We start from the raw sequence: 24,118 nt of genomic DNA, 5'->3' as shown, positions 1-24,118 counted from the left end.
TCTTGATACTATTTATAGATCTAAAATTTTAATTTTAATTAATATAAAGTGATATTAATATGAATTGAAACTTATTATATAAAATACAAATTATCTTTAAAAAATAACACTAAATAAAATCAATATTACCTTGTGAATTAATTAAATGACATTACCTGTTTATTGGATTTTGATTTGAAGTTTTATTATAAAATAATAATAAAACTAACTAAAATTTTAAAATCTATAAATTGAATTTTGATTTGAATTTTTATCATATAAATAATAAGAATATAATGAAAAGATTAAAAATAAAAATTAATTATCTTTGCAATAATATTTTTAGTTTTTACAGTGTTATGAATGTTATTAAGTGGATGTCTATTATAATCAACCTTTCACTTTTCATCTTCTCGTAGCTCTTTTCCTATTTTTATATTAGAAAACGAGGAGTCTAATCTCTCTCTATATATAGTAGTATAGTAGTAATGATGATAGAAAAGAAGAGAAATACAATAGAAACCTCCCTTCATTTTCATCTATTATTCTTGTGTTCTCTGTATTATTATTTTATAACACATTATCAGCATAAGCTTACTCGATAGTATTCAATATTCTGTTGTTGAACAAATAATCTAGGCATACAATGTTTTTATTGAAGAAACACTCTTAAGGTATGTGATTTTCTATGTGTGCTTGAAAGATTCTGAGATTTTAACATTCTTAATGAAAAAAAGTTAAAAATGATACTCATTTGTTTTTTCATATTTGTATGAATTTATGTATTATATATTTCATGGTATGCTTGTTTATGATCTAAGAATTTGAATAAGATTAAAGTATCAATAGCTTCAATATTTTTTCTTAAATATGTATATATTTCATAATATATGTCATTGATATGATAGCTATGTTGCCTTTATCAAAACTTTTTTCATATTGGAACTACTTCAAGATTAATTAAAAACTTTCAAATTCAAATAGCTCATTTGGTTGTTTGCATATGTAGAAGTAATACTGTATTCAACCTTCATAGTAGTGTTTAGACTTGCTCATGGATTAGACCACCTGTCCAGGCCCGAAGGCCCGCCCGAATTTGAGATGGTTTTGACAAAAATACGAGGCCAAAAAATGTGCTTGGGTAAAATATAAGGCCCGTATTTTATATGGGCCGAGCTTTTGGCAAGATTTTTTTGGCCTAAGCTTGTAACATCCTGAATTTGGGGCCTAGAAGAGTTGGGTTTTGAGTCTGAGATCCGGATAGAAGAAAACCTGAATAATTAAGAAGTTTTAATTATTATCGTTTAAGAAAGAATTTTTACTACTAGGAAATTCTTACTATATTTATTATTACGGATATTTTAAATTTTTATGAAATTTTAATTAGTATTATGAGATAAAATTATTATTATTAGAAAATTTTACTGTATCTATTTTTATTGATTTATGGAAATTATAATTATTATTAGGAAAAAAAATATATATTATCGTATTTGAAATTTTCATTATTATGGTTATTATTATTATTATTGTTTTAGTTTTTAAATAAATTACAATGGATTTAAAGTGTGGGAAAAATTCGGACCAAGACTCTAGCAAAAAAATTATTATTTTTGCTTCTTTAGGGGATCTGGACATTAAGGTTTATTAATAAGTTAGGCTAAAATTAGACATAAAGAGGAGTCTGGCCTAGTGGTTAGGAGTGTTGCGCAGCAGAAAGGGAACTGAGGTTCGATACCCAGCGTGCGCAAATTGGGTTTTTTTTTTAGTATACAGGTTGCGGTTGGAATAGGCCTTAAAGGAAGTTACGAATGAAGTTTGACACAAAGAGAGCCTGTGGTGCAGTGACAAGCAACGTATGTGTGTGTTAAAGAGGTCGCAGGTTCGATTCCGTACGTGAGTGAATCCTGTTTTATTTTTAAAGTGGGCCAGAACTGAAGCAGGTAAGGTTTATAATTTATTGTGACCATATATTAGCAAGGAAGGAAGCCTGGTGCAACGGCCAGCAGCATGGGCGTGGGCGCTAGGCGGACGGAGGTCTGGGGTTCGAGTCCAGGAGAAGGTATGTTTTAATGTTATATTTTTAAAATGAACGGGACTTCAGCAGGTAACCTTTAAGATAAAAGGTGACGGTATATTATTGAAAACAAATGCCCGTCCCAGTGGCCAGCAGCGTGCTGGGCAACCTGGGGGTCCTAAGTTCGATCAGCGCTATGCGCAAAAGGGTGATTCTTTTTGCTGAACGTGCGTGGGAAAGACCGTATGGAATTGAAACGGTACGAGCTGCAGGAGGAGTCGGCTGAGTGGGGGACTGCTGCTCAGCAGTGGGAGTTTGAATTAAATTCAAACTTTGATTATGGCCATGAATTAAGGAGATAAGGAAGGAATTAAAATTGGAAAAGGATTTTATTTTATTCTAATCTTAATCTTATTTCTTTTTGCTCTTATTCTTTTCTATTTTTCCCAAAAGCTGAACAATTTTCTCATTTTTTTTTAATTATTTTCTTTCCTTCTCTCATCTATTCCCCTCTTTTCTTTTCTTTCTCCTCTTGCCAATTGTTCTTAAGCTAATCCCTCTATTTTCTCTTTCGTTATTTCTTCCACAAACTCTCTACCTCTCATTCTTCCTCTCTTTCATTTATAGTAAAAGCTGAACCGATATTCTTTTCATTGCTAACCGAATATCAACAAGCCGAAATCCTGTGATCACTGCTTGTGCCAATTTCTTCAAAGCCAGGTTCTCCTATGTTCTTTTGTTTTTATTTACAATTATCTTTTCTTAATCCTAGATACCTGACAGCAATTCTACTTCAAGGTTATAGCCCCACATTATCGTCTTCTTCACCACCCAAAAGCCGAAAGTACCACGGGTTTAGGGGCTTGTAGCCGGAACTTCTTCAAACTCCTGGATTCGGGTTTTACCATTGTTCTAAGGATAAATCTGCACCGATTGTGAGGAAATCAAGTAGGAGTAAAGGGTAAGTACTTATCATCTCAGATCTGTTCTTATTTTTTAAAAGTTAAGAAAAGCCGAAATCTCTAAAATATAGGGAGGCTGTCGAATTGGGCATGTGGCTCTAAGGGTTTTAAGCGGCGTTTTCATCAATGATTAGTGTCTTCTTAAGTGTTGGATTGAAAGCGTGAATCATTGGAACAATCGAATTGAGCTAGCTATCATTGTGGCAAAAGGTAACGTTTCAAAGGCTTTTAGGGACATGGTTCGATCATGGGTGAGTAAGTTTTGGAATTTAGTGATTATGGTTTGTAAATAAGAATTGTGCTAATCAATTGTAGGATATCGAAAGAGATCTCAGTAGCATTCGTCGCGAATCAGGTGTGTACCGAACACCCTTTCTTAGTTAAATTTGGCAAAAGCCGAAATGCCGAAATTTCGGCATTTCATGGTCATGTGAGTATGCTTATGCTCTCAAGTCATAGAGTAATTGTTAGATCTGGCACCGCAAGGTGGTAAGCACGTTCGCGTGACGTTTTAGCGTATTTCGGAAAAAGGGGCTCGATGGGCCAAAATTGGGCCCAATGGGCTTACGGACCAACATGGGTAAGAGATGGGCAAATTAGCCTGTTAGGTAGATGGTGGAGTCAAATTGCATAAAACCAATAAAAATTACTGAATTAGCTTGTGTAGTAGCATAGATCACGTAATTACCCCTAAAGAGCAAAATTACCAATATACCCCTAGGGTTTAAATTGGCTAAACTGCATGATTGATTACTACTGTATTTTGCATGATATGCATTTATTAATATCTGTTGCATGGGATTGGGGTATTAATGGAGGAAGTACTGAAAGTGGTTCATCCACGTCTTGGAGGCTTTGCCTCAATGATCGAATTTGACGTTCGTTTTGCAAGCTGTGTGTGTGAAATTTGGGTGGGTTGAGATATTCCCACATGGTGTGTAGGGTTGGTGCAGGCGGTGTAGCGGTTGGTGGGTTGAGTAGTCTCCCGGATGGGCTTGCATTCATTATTCTGTTGATACTCATGTTCTTGAACGGGCCTATGGGCCACATTGTTATGTAAAAAGGGCTAAGGCCTTGCTCTTGTATTCTAAAAAGGCTTGACCCTCATGTAATTGTTATCTGAATAGGGCTTAGGCCCAACAGACTCGAGCTGAATTGGGCTTTGGATGGGTTTCGTATACTGAGTTTTCCCAAACTCACCCTCCTTCCTCTTCCATCCTTGCGGTGAGCCCTAGAATTGGTGGACTTGGAGTGGCGGGATTCAGAGTGGCCATGAAGATTGATTGCCGATTTTAAATAAGTTTAATATTTATTTTGGATTATTTTATTATGCTTAAAGTTGTAATAAGGTCGCTCTTTTTAATTACTTATATTTTGGGGATTATTAAACTGGCTAGCACTAGGGTTCGTTTTATAAAATCAACTTGTTTTAAAAGATCACGATGACGCGCAAAGTTTCCATAAAGTAAATGTTTTCCCAAGAAAAATAAATATTTTAAGCAAACGATTTGCAACCTTAATCATTTTCTTAAGCTGGTCATAATCAAACGGTTTTCTCAAAATTATACGAGATGTTAGAGTGTGGCAATGGCGGTGTGCATTCTAGGATTGGATCCAAGAGAGAGCTTGGTACTTAAGCGGTCAAGCGGACTCACCTCCTCTTCTTCTGGTTTCCTACAGTGCGCAGACTTCCATTCACTTTAACCTACTTTTAAAAGTGCCTTTACAACACCAACTCAGCTTTTCCAAACTAAGTAATATGGAATGTTTTGAACGCATCAATGTGGCGCATCAGATCCGGTCATAACGTCCAGGCCGAGTTTGGGGTGTTACATTTAGTGGTATCAGAGCCTAGGTTGCAACAACTCGGCTGTGGATCGGGTCCGAAAATCTTTTCAAAAACTTGGGCCTAAGAAGGGTATTTTTGGAAATGGTAAGATTTTCGAAGATGTTCAAGTTTTTCTATTTGTTAAACGGGGTTAAATCAATAGTTTTAAAATAAAAGTATCTTCAAAGCAAATCTTTTTGGAAAGCATGGGGTTTTATGGATGATCGGAAGTGGCATCTGAATCCCGGCACCAAGTCTGTAAGTATTTCATTCCTCATATTACTTTGTATTAAGATATTATTGTAGATAGGCTGAGACCATATCATGACATTATAACTAGGGCAACCCTAAAAACTCTAGAATCGAGGCTGTAGCTAGGCTATGATTACGTGAAAATAGAAACTTGAAAATACTATCTCTGCATAAGACATGTGAATAAATAGTAAAATATTTGAGACCTTTGTAGTTATTTGATATGTGTCTTGGTAATGTAGAGCATTGATATGGATTCTGGGTAAGCAAAGTCCGCCAACTTTGGGTAGCGGTAACTCGAGCTTAGTCTTGAGGCCTTGGCCGAGTTAGTAAGGAAAGTGGTAAAGGAAGTATTGGATACAAAAATTAAGGAAATTAGGGAAGCGCTTCAAGCAGGGTGCTTGGAGTGTAAGAAAAGGAAGGGTTCTAGTTCTCAGAAAACCAAGCCTCGTTCTGTGAAACATGTTAAGGCACGACCAAACTATCCAATCTGCAAAGACTGCAACGGATGTCATCCGGGTGAATGCCATAGGAAGACAGGAGCATGTCGTAGATGTGGGTCCAAGGAGCATCGAGCTCGGGATTGCCAAGTTTATTTTATTTAAATATATGTTACGAGTTGTATGCGTGCACGATAAACGTTTCTTTATTTGGTAATTGGATGTTACGGGTCGTACTAAGAATTATTTTTAATCGAGTCTTGAGTGAAAACATAGTGGTTTGACTTGAGTAATACGGTTAGTTGATAGTTTGAAATTTCGAGGACGAAATTTTTTAAGGAGGGTAGAGTTGTAACATCCTCGAATTTAGGGCCTAGAAGAGTTGGGTTTTGAGTGCAGGATCCGGATAGAAGAAAACTGAATAATTAAGAAGTTTTAATTATTATCGTTTAAGAAAGAATTTTTACTACTAGGAAATTCTTACTATATTTATTATTACGGATATTTTAAATTTTTATGAAATTTTAATTAGTATTATAAGATAAAATTATTATTATTAGAAAATTTTCTTGTATCTATTTTTATTGATTTATGGAAATTATAATTATTATTAGGAAAAAATATATATATATTATCGTATTTGAAATTTTCATTATTATGGTTATTATTATTATTATTGTTTTAGTTTTAAATAAATTACAATCGATTTAAAGTGTGGGAAAAATTGAACCAAGACTCTAGCAAAAAATTATTAGTTTTGCTTCTTTAGGGGATCTGGACATTAAGGTTTATTAATAAGTTAGGCTAAAATTAGACATAAGGAGGAGTCTGGCCCAGTGGTTAGGAGTGTTGGGCAGCAGAAAGGGAACTGAGGTTCGATACCCAGCGTGCGCAAATTGGGTTTTTTTTTAGTATACAGGTTGCGGTTGGAATAGGCCTTAAAGGAAGTTACGAATGAAGTTTGACACAAAGAGAGCCTGTGGTGCAGTGACAAGCAACGTATGTGTGTGTTAAAGAGGTCGCAGGTTCGATTCCGTACGTGAGCGAATCCTGTTTTATTTTTAAAGTGGGCCAGAACTGAAGCAGGTAAGGTTTATAATTTATTGTGACCATATATTAGCAAGGAAGGAAGCCTGGTGCAGTGGCCAGCAGCATGGGCGTGGGCGCTAGGCGGACGGAGGTCTGGGGTTCGAGTCCAGGCGAAGGTATGTTTTAATGTTATATTTTTAAAATGAACAGGACTTCAGCAAGTAACCTTTAAGATAAAAGGTGACGGTATATTATTGAAAACAAATGCCCGTCCCAGTGGCCAGCAGCGTGCTGGGCAACCTGGGGGTCCTAAGTTCGATCAGCGCTATGCGCAAAAGGGTGATTCTTTTTGCTGAACGTGCGTGGGAAGGACCGTATGGAATTGAAACAGTACCAGCTGCAGGAGGAGTCGGCTGAGTGGGGGACTGCTGCTCAGCAGTGGGAGTTTGAATTAAATTCAAACTTTGATTATGGCCATGAATTAAGGAGATAAGGAAGGAATTAAAATTGGAAAAGGATTTTATTTTATTCTAATCTTAATCTTATTTCTTTTTGCTCTTATTCTTTTCTATTTTTCCCAAAAGCTGAACAATTTTCTCATTTTTTTTTTAATTATTTTCTTTCCTTCTCTCATCTATTCCCCTCTTTTCTTTTCTTTCTCCTCTTGCCAATTGTTCTTAAGCTAATCCCTCTATTTTCTCTTTCGTTATTTCTTCCACAAACTCTCTACCTCTCATTCTTCCTCTCTTTCATTTATAGTAAAAGCTGAACCGATATTCTTTTCATTGCTAACCGAATATCAACAAGCGAAATCTGTGATCCTTGCTTGTGCCGATTTCTTCAAAGCCGTGTTCTCCTATGTTCTTTTGTTTTATTTACAATTATCTTTTCTTAATCCTAGATACCGACAGCAATTCTACTTCAAGGTTATAGCCCCACATTATCGTCTTCTTCACCACCCAAAAGCCGAAAGTACTATGGGTTTAGGGGCTTGTAGCGAACTTCTTCAAACTCCACGGATTCGGGTTTTACCATTGTTCTAAGGAAAAATCTGCACCGGATTGTGAGGAAATCAAGTAGGAGTAAAGGGTAAGTACTTATCATCTCGGATCTGTTCTTATTTTTCAAAGTTAAGAAAAGCGAAATCCCTAAAATATAGGGAGGTGTCGAATTGGGCATGTGGCTCTAAGGGTTTTAAGCGGCGTTTTCATCAATGATTAGTGTCTTCTTAAGTGTTGGATTGAAAGCGTGAATCATTGGAACAATCGAATTGAGCTAGCTATCATTGTGGCAAAAGGTAACGTTCAAAGGCTTTTAGGGACATGGTTCGATCATGGGTGAGTAAGTTTTGGAATTTAGTGATTATGGTTTGTAAATAAGAATTGTGCTAATCAATTGTAGGATATCGAAAGAGATCTCGATAGCGATCGTCATGAATCGGTGTGTGTAGAACACCCTTTCTTAGTTAAATTTGGCAAAAGCCGAAATGCCGAAATTAGGCATTTCATGGTCATGTGAGTATCGTATGCTCTCAAGTCATAGAGTAATTGTTAGATCTGGCACCGCAAGGTGGTAAGCACGTTCACGTGACGTTTTAGCGTATTTGAAAAAGGGGCTCGATGGGCCAAAAGCGGGCCCAATGGGCTTACGGACCAACATGGGTAAGAGATGGGCAAATTAGCTTTGTTAGGTAGATGGTGGAGTCAAATTTCATAAAACCGATAAAATTATTGAATTAGCTTGTGTAGTAGCATAGATCACGTAATTACCCTAAAGAGCAAAATTACCAATATACCCCTAGGGTTTAAATTGGTGAAACGCATGATTGATTACTCGTATTTTGCATGATATGCATTTATTAATATCTGTTGCATGGGATTGGGGTATTAATGGAGGAAATCTTGAAAGTGGTTCATCCACGTCTTGGAGGCTTTGCCTCAATCGATCGAATTTGAGTGACGTTCTTTGCAACTGTGGTGTGTGAAATTTGGGTGGGTTGAGATATTCCCACATGGTGTGTAGGGTTGGTGCAGGCGGTGTAGCGGTTGGTGGGTTGAGTAGTCTCCCGGATGGGCTTGCATTCATTATTCTGTTGATACTCATATTCTTTGGCGGGCCTATGGGCCACACTGTTATGTAAAAAGGGCTAAGGCCTTGCTCTTCAGATTCGAATAGGGCTTGACCTCTGTGTATTGTTATCTGAATAGGGCTTAGGCCCAATGGGCTCGAGCTGAATTGGGCTTTGGATGGGTTTCAGTATACACCGAGTTTTCCCAAACTCACCCCTTCCTCTTCCATCCTTGGTGAGCCCTAGAATTGGTAGACTTGGAGTGGGCGGGATTCAGAGTGGCCATGAAGATTGATTGCCGATTTTAAATAAGTTTAATATTTATTTTGGATTATTTTATTATGCTTAAAGTTGTAGTCGCTCTTTTTAATTACTTATATTTTGGGGATTATTAAACTGGCTAGCACTAGGGTTCGTTTTATAAAATCTACTTGTTTTTAAAAGATCACGATGACGCATAAAGTTTCATAAAGTAAATGTTTTCCCAAGAAAATAAATATTTTAAGCAAACGATTTGCAACCTTAATCATTTTCTTAAGCTGGTCATAATCAAACGGTTTTCTCAAAATTATACGAGATGTTAGAGTGTGGCAATGGCGGTGTGCATGTCTAGGATTGGATCCGAGAGAGAGCTTGGTACTTAAGCGGTCAAGCGGACTCACCTCCTCTTCTTCTGGTTTCCTACCGGTGTGCAGCTTCCATTCACTTTAACCTACTTTTAAAAGTGTCTTTTACAACACCAACTCAGCTTTTCCAAACTAAGTAATACGGAATGTTTTGAACGCATCAATGTGGCGCATCGATCGGTCATAACGTCCGGTAGGGTTTGGGGTGTTACAAAGCTTGCCTAACCTGAATATTTTATGTTATAATAAATATTATATTAATTATATATGTAAAAAATAATTATATATATATTTATATTTATATTAAATCTCTAATCCAATAACAATTAAATCCATTACCAAAACTTAAAAAAAAACTTAAAAAAACTTACCCAACTAAATAATTCAACCCAAAATAAAAATTTTAAAATTTATATTTAATACAATAAAATATTTATTATATTTATTCATGTTTTTAATATAATAAAATGTTTATTATATTTATGGTAGTTTTTTCAATATAAATAATTTTAATGTGTTAGAATACTTTATTTTAGTGTTTTTAGTGCATTTAGTGTATTTTTAAAAAATTATTTTAAATAAAACAAATATAAAAAAATCATATATGGCTAGGCTGAGTCGGGCTCAACTTTATCTTTATTAAATTGGGTCGGGCTTGGGAAAAAGGAAATCCCAATTTTTGGGTTGAGCCAAGACCGAACTTAGAGAATTGGTCTAGGTACCTTCCATGTGTCCGACACGAACTCGGCCAAACCTTTGAGCACCTTTAGTGCTGTCAGATGTATAAACCTGCTTGACACTATCCATTAATGTTGTAACATGGTATTATCAAGATATGTTGGGTTTGGATATGAATATCATAGAACATAAGCTACCTTTAAAACCATAATGCATACTAATGCACCAAAAGTTAAGATGAATGAAACCAAGAATGTTGTTATTCAAGATCAAATAAGAAGTTAAAAAGTAGTTTGATGTTGGGTTCCAAGAAGTAGAAAAATATCTAGAATGGGTGAAAAATATTGTACCAGTACTAAAGAAGGATGGGAAAGTTAGGACTTACATGGACTATTGAAGTCTAAGCAAAGCTACCCCAAAGAAAACTTCCTATTACCATATATTTATTATCTAATGGATAATACTACCTAACATTACATGTTTTCCTTCATGGATGGTTTCCCTCAATATAATCAAATCAAGATGACTCACAAAAGGAATGGAGAAGACCATGTCTATCACAATGTGAGTAACTTTTGTTACAAAGTAGTGCTATTTAGATTGAAGAATGTCAGTGGCACCTATCAGAGAGCAATGATGGCACTCTTCTATGGCAAGATGCATAAAAAATAAAAGTTTATATGAATGATATTGTAACGCCCTAAAGTATTTCTTTATGTTTTTGTAATTGTTTGACACAAAATGTGTATCTGCTTCAGTGGTTAACTATTCTGGGAGTGGATGAGAGGTCTCGAGTTCAAGCTTTGGCTTTAGAAAATTTTGGTATTTTTCTAACTTAAGCCTTATACTTGCTCAATGGGCTTATATTAAATTACTTGAAAAACCATATCAGAATGAGCCTATTGGTTCGAGTGGTAAGGGAGCTTGTGTGTTGTGTGGAGGTCCATTGTTCAAATCCCTACGCGAACGTGGGTATTTATTTTTGATTGGTTAGGGGACAGAGTCTTAGTGAAGTTAAATTTCTGATAGTGGGTGGTTATGATAGTGTAGGTAGTGGGTTTTGAGTAAATTGGTTTCCCCAAAATTCCTCTTCAAAAAAACTGACATTCTCTTTCTCCTCCCTTGCCGTTTTCTCCTTTTTCCTTCTACTCTCTGTCGATTTCTTTTTCGCCTTCTTGCTACCAATTTTGTTTTGATTTCCTACCTATTATCAAGTTTTCGTGACTCGTTACATCAGTGCTTATGATTACGATTTGAATCGGTAAGTTTGGGTAAGATGGTTTGGTTTCCATTCGTTAATTTTGTCATTAATATGTGTCGTTAATGTCGATTCGATGGAGATTCAGGGGCTCGAAATCATTTCAAGAAGGTTTAGTTCCGTGACAATTACTGTTGTTCGATCGAAGGTAAGGTTTAGTTGCTTGATGGATGAATAGCTTGATTCGAGTTCAATTTAGTTCGATTTTAAATGGCTAATTAAGTGCTTGTTGGTTAATTTTAGGTACCTTGAGGTTCGGGAGTGTTTTCACTGCAAAATAGTACCAGGTGTACTCGAAACGCAGAAAAATAAGATTAAGTAAAAGCCAAAAAATCCCACTTTCGATGCCACACGGTCGTGTGGTAGGCTATATGGTAGGCCGTGTGCGACAACACGGTCGTACGTAAGACACAACCGTGTGATGGCCAGTATGTGGCTATTTGAGCCACACAGGCTAGGCCAAATTGGGCATGTGGGCCCACACAGGAGTGTGATCCACACGGGCAAGGCCAATCTAGGCGCGTAGGCCTACACAAGCAACCCACACGAGCGTGTGGGCCCACACGGGCAACCCACACAGGCAACCTACACGAGTGTGTGGGCCGTTTTATTTTAATTTTCCCTAGGGTTGTTCGGTTCGTCCCGAATGACTGTGGGCCTACTGTAGGGTCGGTAAGGGCTAACAAACCTTAAACTATATGATTTGTTTGACTGATATCCTATACTGAGCATGTTAGAATTGTGTATGTATGATTACTGATCTGTATAACTATCTGTGATCTAATTGATATCATGTGGAGCATGTTAAATTGCATAACTATTTTTGTTTCTGATGTTGTTATTGGGGTGGGATGATTTTTATTGGAGGAAGTGTTCTGAAAGGCATTTTATGTTTATTATCTGGAAGCATAGCTGTATTATATATGTTATGTGCTGCATTGGTACAGCATGGTGTGTAGGGCTAAGTGGGTGTTCTAAACCTTACATGGTGTGTAGGGATGGTCGGAGATGGTGTGTAGAGGATGGGGGTAGGATATCTAATTTTTTATTCTGATTTGCACATGTATATCTGTATATGAGATGGGCTTAGGCCCAAATCTGCATCTGTAATGGGCTTAGGCCCTAATTTGTATTTGTTTGATGTTTGATAATCAGTATGTTTACATGTCTAATTTTGTTGGGTTACACACTGAGTTTACGTAATCTCACCCATTTCCTTTTTATTCTGTACAGGTAATTCACAGAGTTAGGTGGATCGATACAGTGGAAGACTCGACAGTGACAACCCGCTTTTATTGTTTTATTTAAGTTTTGGTACTAAGATTGGAGATGTTGTATTTTCTGAGACTCTCTGGACTTTTTAAAACTATTTGGTATTGGTTTTCGGTTTTTGGTTTAACTTGCTTATAACTATGATGGTTTTACCTAAAACATGAGTTTCTTAAAATGCGAACTGTTTTCCTTAAACACAACAATTTTCCTAAGCTTCTGCTAAAGTGATACGTTTTAAGGTAAGTTGACTAATTGAATATATGTTTCAAAATAAATGACAACAATTAAGGGGTTATAAACTTGGGGATTTTATCGAGTCAGCTCTATTTTCAAAATCCCTTTCATGTGACATTGTCAGATTTGGCCATAATGTCTAGGCAGGGTTTGGGGTGTTACATTTAGTGGTATCAGAGCTAGGTTACAAAACTTCTCTGTGAATTTTGGGTTCCAAAATTTCATTTTAAAGAAGTGGTTTTCAAATGATTTTAGACACTCTGATTAGTATGTGGTACATCAAGTCTCCGGCGCCGATCTTGTAAGTATTCTGAACCTTAGTTTAATTGAAATACTGTAAATAGCATACTCTAAAAACACTATAGTTAGTATTCTCTGAAACTGTAGTAAAATGAATAGAGACTGAAACTTTCGAAAACATTACTGAACTTCTGATATTTATTACATAAAATATCTGTTAATAAACATTAAACTGATGTATAAAACTCTTAATGTAGATAAACATGAATTAGACAATGAGTGCTCGTGGAATTCACGGATGTAGTACTCGAGGCTGTGGTAGAGGCCTAGAGGGGTTTGAGCTAAGTCTTCATATCTAGGCAGTATGCCAAATTTGGACACTAGTGAGACACCTGTATCACTTGCTACTAAGATGGGGTCACAGAGTTGTTCGGCTGGGAATGACACATTGTCCTAAGCCATGCTGAGGATATTGGAGAGGGTCATTGGACCCAATTCTGGATCTGGGGGCCAAGGGTTGGTAACTGAACGACTCTGGCCTAATGGAGCTGAGTTGTTTAGGGGTGTCACAAGAGTCGCCCCTAATGTGGCTAAGTATTGGTTAGAGGCTACTAAGAGGATTATGGATGATTTGGACTATACCCCTGAGCAGAAATTGAAGGGTGCAGCCTCCTTGCTTCGTGATGAGGCTTACCAGTGGTGGTTGACAGCTAAGGAGGGCACTCAGCCAAATCGTCTGACTTGGGAATTTTTTAAGACTACATTTCAAAGCAAGTATGTGGGAGCTAGCTACGTCGATACTCCTAGGCGTGAGTTTCTAAATCTCACGCAAAGTGATAGATCTGTGGCCGTGTATGGGGCTGAATTTTTGAGGTTGAGCCGCTACACTCGAGGCATGGTGGCGTTCAAGTATGAGAGGTATGTTAGGTTTGAGGATGACCTAATGGATAATTTGAGGGTTCTAATTGCTCCACAGAGAGAACGTGAGTTTTTTTTTTTTTGGTAGAGATGGCAAAGATTGCTGAGGATGTTAAGTGCATGGATCGCCATAATAGAGATAGGGAGAGAGGCAAGAACAAGAGGGATTCAGATCCCTCAAGTTCTGTGTAAAGGCCTAAGAAAAGGGCCAAATCTGATAGGCCAGTTAGAGTGGGAGGCCCTATTGCTTCTACTGTGATGTTGCCTTGTGGAGATTGTGGGAGACGCCATTCGGGCGAGTGGTAGAGGAGGATTGGGGTTTGCTTGAGGTATATATCTCTTAATCACCATATTAGAGAGTGTCCACAGCGGGTAGATCAAATGCAAGCTTCAGCTTTGAGTACTATACAGCCTCAAAGAGCAGTTCAGCAGCCACTTTAGGGCCATGGACAGGCTGGGGATGGTAACGATGTTGGTCATGGATAGAGAGCACAGGCAGAGGTGCTAGTTAGATCGAGGTGAGACAGCCTACTTTGGTTTGTGCTGCACGTCACCGAGAGGACAGAGATGCTCTTGACGTCATCACCAGTACGTTCTTTATATTTGATGTACCTTATGTGGCTTTGATAGACATAGGGTCTACTCACTCATACATAGCTAGTTCTGTATAGCTAGTTCTGTATCTGAAACTTTGGGGATTTCTGTGGAGAACACTACTAGTAAAGTTACTATACTGAATCCATTGGGGAAGTCTATTTAAGTTAGTAAACTCTATAGGGATGTTTCGTTAGAGGTGCAAGGGACTGTTTTTCTAGCAAATCTGATGGAGCTTCCGTTTAGGGAGTTTGATCTAATTTTGGCTATGGACTGGTTGGTGGAGCACTGAATCAGTTTGGACTGTGCATCTAAGAGGGTCATTTTGAGGACCAAGGATGATGTAGAGGTGGTTATTATTGGTGAGCGTCGAGACTATTTGTCACATGTGATCTCCATACTAGTAGCTAAGAAACTGGTCTGAAAAGGGTGTGAGGTGTACTTGGCCTACGTAAGTGTTTCTAATTCTAGGGACTCATCCATTGGGAATATTAGAACAGTAAAGAATTTTCTAGATGTCTTTCCTGAGGAGTTACCGGGAGTACCTCCTAACCGGGAAGTGGGGTTTGGGATTGAGCTTCTTCTAGGTACAGCTCCAGTGTCCATTACCCCCTACGTATGGCGCTGAAAGAGCTTACCGAGCTTAAGACTCAACTACAAGAGCTTCTGGACCGTGGTTTCATTTGTCCTAGCTTTTCTTCTAACACCCCAAACTTGGCCTGGACGTTATGACCGAATTTAGCGATATTACATTGAAGTGTTTTTCATAAAACAAGTCGTCATTAAAGTAAAACCCTCTTTTCTATTAGTCCTCTTTTTATCACCTTTCATTGTTTCTAAGATGTGTCGTTCATTTTCAAAACGTGAATCATTATCAAAAAGTTGTTTACTTTTAGAACGTTATTAATTTTCAAAATGTCTCTTTTCGTGAAAGTTTTTAAAATAGTTTGCATATTCGTGTGCAATTTGTTAAAGTAGTTTGATTTTTGAAAACTCAATTGTCCCTACTGCTAGTAGATATAAATCCAAACAATAAAAATCCCAAATTATCCATGAAAAATTAAGAGGCCATTATTACAGTAAATACCCTAAAATAAGACCAAATTTATAATTAATTACTAAAATAGAACGAAATGAGTTGTGTGGCCACCGTCGAGTCCTTCACAACACCGATTCGCCTAAGTTTGGGGATTACCTATACAGTTAAAGCAAGAGGGTGAGTTTACGAAATCTCAGTGTGTAATCCCATATAAGCAAACAAAACAGAAAATAAGCACAGTCTGAGCCTAAGCCCTTTTAGTAGCAGTGACAATATCAGTTTGGGCTTTAGCCCATATCAATACAGAAACAGTCATGTTTTTGGGCCTTGGCCCATTACAGTAACAATAATCAGTGCCATAACAGTTTAAACAGTATATAAGTCCTACCCATCCAGCTTCTATACTCCAACTCTTTCCAACCCTACACTCCATGTGCAGATATAATCAACCCACCCATCCCTACACTCTAGAAAGTACTGAAAGCGGCACTATACAGTAAGTAATATGCAGCTGGGCTGCCAAAAATGTAATAGCCCGTTTTTTGCTCAAATCGGAACAGTGGTTTCGAGACCACAAATGTGAAGTCAAAAATATTTATTTTATTATTTTAATAAGGTTTATAGTATGATATAATGTTCGTGTGAAAATTTTGTAAAGAAATTTTACCGTTTGAGTGGTTAATTCGGTAAAAAGGACTAAATCGCATAAAGCGTAAAAGTTGAATTCTATAAGTTAAAAGTATTAAATGGCTATGGAATTAAATAGAGAAGGTCCTTATGTGATAAATATCCCATTTATGAGGTAGTGGAGGTTAGTGGAGTGGCATTTGGTGTATTTAGTAATATTTTTAAAGGGTAAAAAGGTAAATAGGTAATTAAAGTTAATAATAAATAAAATAAAAGCCAAAACCATGTTATATTTCTTCATCTTCCACCGAATATATAGAAAGAAACATCCATGGTTGTGTTTTAGGGTTCGGCATCTTCATGGCTCAATTTGTAAGTGTTTTGAGCTTGATTTTTTATGATTTTTATGTTTTTGTGATCATTGCTTCGTGTACTAGCTAGCCCGTATCCTAATTTCTGAATTTTTTGATGAATTTTTGAGTTGCCATTGATGATAGCTTGATGTTTTTGAGTGTTGATGATGGAAAATAAATCATTGTTGTTAGATTAACAAGTTTTATAAAGTGTTTTGAGTAAAAATGTCAATTTTGGACCAAATTACATAAGGTGGAAATTTAGTGGTTAAAATGTGAAATAAATTGAAAATATGGGTTGATAGTAATATATGGAAAATTCAGCTAGCTTGGGTTTGTGTTTAATTTCATGAAATTGTGATTTTAAGTGATAAGGACTAAATTGCAAAAATATGAAATAATAGGGGAAAAAGTGTAATTTTGTCAAAATGTGTAAATTGTATTAAATTGAATGAAATGTTGATTAAATAAGTAAATTTTGATATTATATAGATTGAGATTATCGAGAATTGGATCTAGAACGGGGGAAAAACAAAATCTGGGACTAATTGATCATTAAAATCGTTTTAACGATCGAGGTAAGTTTGTATGTAATAAGCATTGTTGAATTTATGCTTTTAATGCTTTGGTATTATATAAATTGTATATACGTGACTATTTTTATGTTTAACGACATATTGGCCAAAAACAAATGGCACTTAGTGTGCGGTTCGAAATAGCTTCGGCTAAATGTGGCACTTGGTGTGCGATTGGAGATAGCTTCAGCTCTATATGTATATGGCACTTAGTGTGAAAAATATTAAGAATGGCACTTGGTGTGCGGGATATTGAGTATGACACTTAGTGTACGGGACATCTAGGATGCAACGACATTACGTGTATGTATGAAATGGTAAGGATCGGTATAAATATGTACATGAGTTATGATGCATCTTTGTAACGAAGTAAATGAGTAAGTCATGTTTATGAGAATGATTTTGTGATGACCTTGTGATTATGATCCCATGCTTATGTTGTATAAATATGTATTTATACCATGATGGTGGAAATGATTGGTGAATGTGTGATGAGCTTAGTTATCATCATTTTTGTACTAAAACTGTTTTGGACAGTAGCTGTAGTCTAATTTTGTAAATTCTCCAAACATTGTGTAAATTGAGTTAGAGGATGAATAAAATATGAAATTAGAGCTTATTGAGCCTATTTTTACATAGAAGAAATGGTGTACACAAAAGAATTTCAGATTATGAGATATTTAAATTTTTGTGAGACAGGGTCAGAATGATCTCGGAATTCCCTGTTCTGATTTTGAAAAATCATTAAAAATTGTAAAAAAAAATTATGGGTTATAGTTTATATTATTTTTTTCTAAAGAAACAAACGGGAACATCATTCGAATTATGTATGAGGATATAATTAATTTTTAGTGAAGAGCGGTAGAAACTATCGGACAGCGAAAAAGGGGTAACTTTGAAGAATAAACTGTACTTATTAGCTAAAGAAAAAAATTTTTAAATTTTATGCTAAGAAGATATGTAAGTCTAGTTTCAGGTAAAATTAGTGGATCTTAATTTGAAGCTCCATAGCTCCAAAAATAAATAATTTAATGGCTATGACTCGAGGAGAAAGCTTAACTGGAATTTGAACAAATAGTGGAATAATATGCAATTATAATTGTGATACCTTGAGAACATGTTGTAAGAATTTGGCAAAATCATATTAATAAATTGCTTATTATTTTCATATGAACTTACTAAGCTTTATAGCTTACTGATAAACCATAATTTATACATATTTTTACCCCATGTTAAACGCATTTTATGGATGATTTTCCATTAGAATTGGTGAATTTGATGCTCCTAATGCTTTAATTTCATGTTTTATACTTAGGAGAGCATAACAGAGCAAAAGAAACGAGAAACGGGCCAAAAATGGAGAAAATGGACCAAAGTACAAAATGAACACAGCCTGAACTTCCTTACACGGGTAGCCCACACGGCCGTGTCAATTTGGCAGAATCGAAGCAGGGCTCACACGGGTAGAACACACGCCCGTGCCATTCTAATAGGCTCAAACACGGCTTGAAATAATCGCACATGGGTGTGTCACACGGGCGTTCCCTCTCGAGCCTAAGTTGAGTCCAATTCGGAAAAGGCTAATTTTGAGGGCTCTTAGGCATTCTAAAGCCTATAAATACACCCTAGAGGAGGAAGAAAATGAGACACAGAATAGGGAGTAAGGAATTACTCCAAGGAAGCCGATTTATCCATCTCAGAAGCCGAATTCATCATCAAGACTGAAGATCTCTCCTCAACTTCCCCTTCAGGAGTTTTGGGTTTTCTTTTTGTTTTGTATTCTTTATTATTCTGGGATGTTTTCTTATTTAGTTATGAACTAAATCCCTTAAATACCTAAGGGGAATGAAACCTAAGACGAATCTTCTTATTATTTTTTGAATTGTATGATAAATATTTGACTTGTTCTTAATTATGTGTTCTTAATTCTTGTTTTGATATCCCTGGATACTGATTCAAGACAAGCTCTTATACAAAGGAGGAATAGACCCTGTCTCTAACATCCTGATTTTTGGATTTATTCGTGGTTTTCAATATTTTGTAAAGTTTTTAAAATTTCGTATTTGGATGTGAAATTAATATTTTGAGTAGGTAAATGGGCTTATAGAAGGCCCGTGTGTTGGCCGAAACCCGATTGAATTTTTGAATTTTTGGACTTAAGAGTTAGGGGTTCTGGCTAGATGGTCCTTGTATAGATTTATGGGCAAATTGCATCACAAAAAGAGCCTTGGTAAAGTGGCCAGGGTGACGCCACTAGGCTCCTAAAAAGGTGGCGTGTGGAGCTTTGAGGGAGGCATGGGATTGATTCCCTGTGTTGACAAATAGATGCATTTATTTTTAAGTGCAGGAGGGGTAGTGTTGGAGTCCAGGTGGATTCTGCTAAAGGAGAGTTTGGATCAGTCCAAACGCTTGGATTAAGGAGTGATAAGGGGAGAGATTTAAGGGATTAGGAGAGAGGTTAGGAGTTGGCCGAATTTTGGGAATTGAAGGGGAAAAATTAAGAGGGTTATGAGGTTAGTATTTCGGCACCTAGGGTATTGAGTGGTGCCGTTCCTTTCTGCTCAGACATCACAAGGTTTTTCTTTTCTCTCTTTTTCCTCTCTAGCCGAAACTACCACTTCCCCTATTCTTCTTTTTCTATTTTTCTTCTTCAAAACTATTCATCAATTCTCATTGTTCATCAATACTTTTGCGAATCCATAAAAGCGAAATCTTGAACACACATTACAGGTACCGATTTCTTCAGAGCCAAACCCGTTAACATTGTGTTTCCATTAATCAATGATTATTCTTTCGGAACTCTAGAGACCTGACGGCAATTTTACATCCAAGTTATAGTTCCACATTGTCATCTCCTTCATCACCCAAAAGCCAAAAAACCATAGATTTGGGGGCTTATAGCCGAAACTTCAAAACTTTGGGAGTCGAGTTCTACCATCGTTTGAAAGATAAATCTGCATCAGATTGCATGGAGATCAAAGAGGAGTAAGGGGTAAGTGTTCATCATCTCAGATCTGGTCATATTTTACAAAGTTAGGAAAAGCCGAAGTCCCTAAAATCTAGGGAGGCTGTCAATTTGGGCATGTGGCTCTAAGGGTTTTTAACTGACGTTTTTTGTCAATGATTAGTGTCTTCTTAAGTGTTGGATTGAAGGCGTGGATTGTTGGAGCAATCGGATTCGGAGCTAGCTATCGATTTTGGCAAAAAGGTAAGGTTTCAAAGGCTTTTAGGGACATGGTTCGATCATGGATAAGTAAGTTTTTGGGTTTAGTGACTATGGTTTGTAAATAAGAACTGTGCTAATCAATTGTAAGACATCGGAAGAGATCTCAGTAGCAGTCGTCGCGAATCAGGTGTGTACCGAACACCCTTTCTTAGTTCAATTCGGCAAAAGCTGAAATGCCAAAATTCTTGCATTTCATGGGCTTGTGAGTATGCGAATGCTCTCAAAGACGTAGAGTAATTGTTAGATCTAGCATCGCAAGGTGGTAAGTAAGTTTGTGTGACGTCTTAACGTACTTCGAAAAGAGAGGGCCTCGATGGGCCAAAACTGGGCCCAATGGGCTTACAAACCAATATGGGTAAGAGATTGGCAAAGTAGCATGTTAGTTAGATGGTGGAACCAAATTGCATAAAACGGCTAAAAATTACTGAAATAACTTGTGTAGTTGCATAAGTACGAAATTACCCCTAAAGAGCCTAATTACCGAAATACCCTTAGGGTTTAAATTAGCTAAACTGCATGATTGATTAATACTGTATTGTACATGATATGCTTTATTAATATCATTGCATGGGATTGAGGTATTGATGGAGGAAGTATTGAAAGTGGTTCATCCACGTCTTTGGAGGCTTTGCCTCAACTTCTCGATATTTGAGCGCGTTGCTACAAGCTGTGGAGTGTAGAAATTTGGGTGGGTTGAGATATTCCCCACATGGAGTGGAGGGTTGGTGCAGGCGTGTAGCGGTTGGTGGGTTGAGTAGTCTCCCCAGATGGGTTTGCATGCATTACTACTATTGTTACCTATGTTACTGAACTGGGCCTATAGGCCACACTGTTATGTATAAAAAGGGCTAAGGCCTTGCTACTGTATTCTGCAAAGGGCTTCAGTCCACTGTGTACTGTTATCTGGATAGGGCTTAGGCCCAATGGGCTCGAGCTGATTTGGGCTTTGGATGGGTTTCTGTATACACTGAGTTTTCCCAAACTCACCCCTTTCTCTTCCATCCTTGCAGGTGAGCCTTAGTTGGTGGACTTGGAGCTGGGCGGGATTCGGAGTGGCCACACGTTTTTTGTAAATTCGTTTTCTTCTGGTGAACTAGATTTTCCATATTTTCGTTTGTGGTTTTGGGTTTTTTTTTGTAATAAGGCCGCTAATTATTTTTATGGTTTGGGTTGTTTCTTTATTATTTAATTCTATTATGATAAAACTGATCTATGATAACTAACGAAATAGATTAGCTTTAGGACGCGTTTTCAAAAACATTAAGTGATTTCAAAATAACACGAATACGAGTAAGACTTCCGCTAAGCAAACGTTTTCAACCTTAATCATTTTCTTAAGATGGACCTAACCAAACGGTTTTCTCAAAATTATACGAGATGTTAGAGTGTGGCAATGGCGGTGTGCATGTCTAGGATTGGATCCGAAGGGAGCTTGGTACTTAAGCGGTCAAGCGGACTCACCTCCTCTTCTTCCTGGTTTCCTACCTGGTGCACAGCTTCCATTCACTTTAACCTACTTTTAAAAGTGTCTTTTACAACACCAACTAAGTTTTCCAACTAAGTAATACGGAATGTTTTGAACGCTTCGATGTGGCGCATCAGATCTGGTCATAACGTCTAGGCCGGGTTTGGGGTGTTACACTGTCTAAGAGTACATTTGTCATAATTAAGTGGAGTTGTTTGCGCGCCTAGACATAAGGTGACAAGATTTTGCCGGATTAGGGTGAAACCTAATAAGGGGATCTATAGATCGAGTTAATGCAACCCTAGGGTGTTAATTAGAGAAAGGTCTCAATTATTCAATCTAGGGATTAGACGTTATTAGTCTTGAATAGGGATAATAACATAACTTAAGGATCTCTACAGAACAAGTTAAATGAATAAATCGTTCGATTCGGAGCCAGAATAACAAGTGCAGTCTAGGTGGATTTTTCCTTAGGTATTGTCTTAATCCAATTAATTTTCCCAAAAGCAATTCCCCAATTCTATTCTCTGTGAGTTCTTAGTTTAGATAATTAGCTAGTTAAAAACAAAACCTCTTTATTCCTAGGCTAGATAATAAAAAGACAGTCATTACTAGTACTTTTAGTTCATTTGGCTTCGACAATCCGGTCTTGCTAAAACTTTACTACTTTCGATAGGTACACTTGCCCACATCGTGATAATAGTTAGTTTCATTAGTTTCAAGAATGATTAATTATAAATATTTAAAACCTATCACGAAATCAACGCGATCAAGTTTTTGGCACTGTTGTCGGGAAACTAAAATATTAGGAACGCTTAATTTTTATTACTTTAGCCATTTATTTTTCTTGCAATCTAATTTTATTTTTAGTTTTATTCTAATTTACTAATTTTCTTTTTCTTTCTTCTTGCAGGTTTTTATAGTTTATGACTAGAAGAAACCTGTCAGGACCACTACTTTTTGACGAAGAAATCGATCGTACAGTTTACAGAAACCAAAGAGAAATAAGGCAAAACTTAAGATACACAGAGAATGAGCAAGAGGACGATACTCAACACCCGACTGAAGAGATGGTCGAAAACCAAGACAATCAGCTACCTCCTGCGATTGCGGTTAATCAAAATCCTGCTCCACGCACTATGTATGATTATGCTAAACCTTCTTTAACAGGAACTGAGTCGAGCATAGTTAAACCTACTGTAGCTGCAAATACTTTTGAACTGAAACCTAACACAATTCAAATGATACAGCAATTTGTTCAGTTTGATGGTTTGCAGGATGAAGATCCCAAAGCTCACTTAGCAAACTTTTTGGAACTATGTGATACATTTAAAATCATTGGAATTTCTGATGATGCCATACGTCTTTGGTTGTTTCCCTTTTCATTGAGAAACAAAGCTAAACAGTGGTTGAACTCATCACCACAAGGATCAATCGCTACTTGGGACCAAATGACCGAAAAATTTCTATTAAAATATTTTTCGCCGGCTAAAACGGCTAAATTACGTAATGATATCTCTTCGTTTGTGCAGATGGACTTAGAAACTCTTTACAACGCATGGGAGGGATACAAAGACTTACTGAGAAGGTGCCTTACCATGGGTTACCGCTTTGGCTACACGTTCAAACGTTCCATAATGGCTTGAATCCTTCAACTCGACAAATGGTTGATGCAGCTATGGGCAGAACCATCAATAATAAAACACCTGCAGATGCCTATGAATTTATCGAGGAGATGTCACTAAATAACTATCAGTGGCAAGTTATGAGGACTAAGCCAACTAAAATAGCAGGCGTTTATAAAGTCGATTTGGTTACTATGCTGTCAAACCAGGTAGAACTTCTAAATAAAAAGATTGATGGTTTACTTGGTTCTACTCAGGTACATCCAGTAATGAGGTGCGAGACTAATAGAGGAGGAGCATGCAGAAAGTATAAACCCTTCAACCCTAGCATCGAGGAGGAACAAGTCCAATATATGGGTAATAATAACTCTCAATCCAAAAATAACCCATATTGTAACACTTACAATGCAGGTTGGAGGAACCACCCAAATTTCTCATGGGGAGGCCAAGAAACCACCTCCAGGCTACCAACAGCCATCCTATCAATAGGAAAAGAAACTGAACCTTGAAGAGATGCTCACAAAGTTTATCTTGGTGTCAGAAACCCATTTTTAGAACACCAAAACGGCACTTAAAAATCAAAAAGCGTCAATCCAAGGGCTCGAAACTCAGATAGGCCAGCTGTCCAAACTGATTTCGGAAAGACCACTAGGAAGTTTACTTAGTAAGTCCAAATCAAAAGAGCATGTAAAAGCAGTTACACTAAGGAGTGGGAAAGTGTTAGAGGAATCTAAAAAGAAGCTAGCACAAGAAGCCGTGATAAGCGAAAGGGGGGAAGAAAAACTCGAAAATAGTGACAAACCAATGCCAAAG

This window comes from Gossypium arboreum, chromosome 5 (genome assembly GCF_025698485.1).
Source record: "Gossypium arboreum isolate Shixiya-1 chromosome 5, ASM2569848v2, whole genome shotgun sequence".
Taxonomy (NCBI): Eukaryota; Viridiplantae; Streptophyta; class Magnoliopsida; order Malvales; family Malvaceae; genus Gossypium; species Gossypium arboreum.
The sequence above is the reverse complement of the archived record's forward strand: the minus strand, read 5'-3'. Positions refer to the sequence as shown.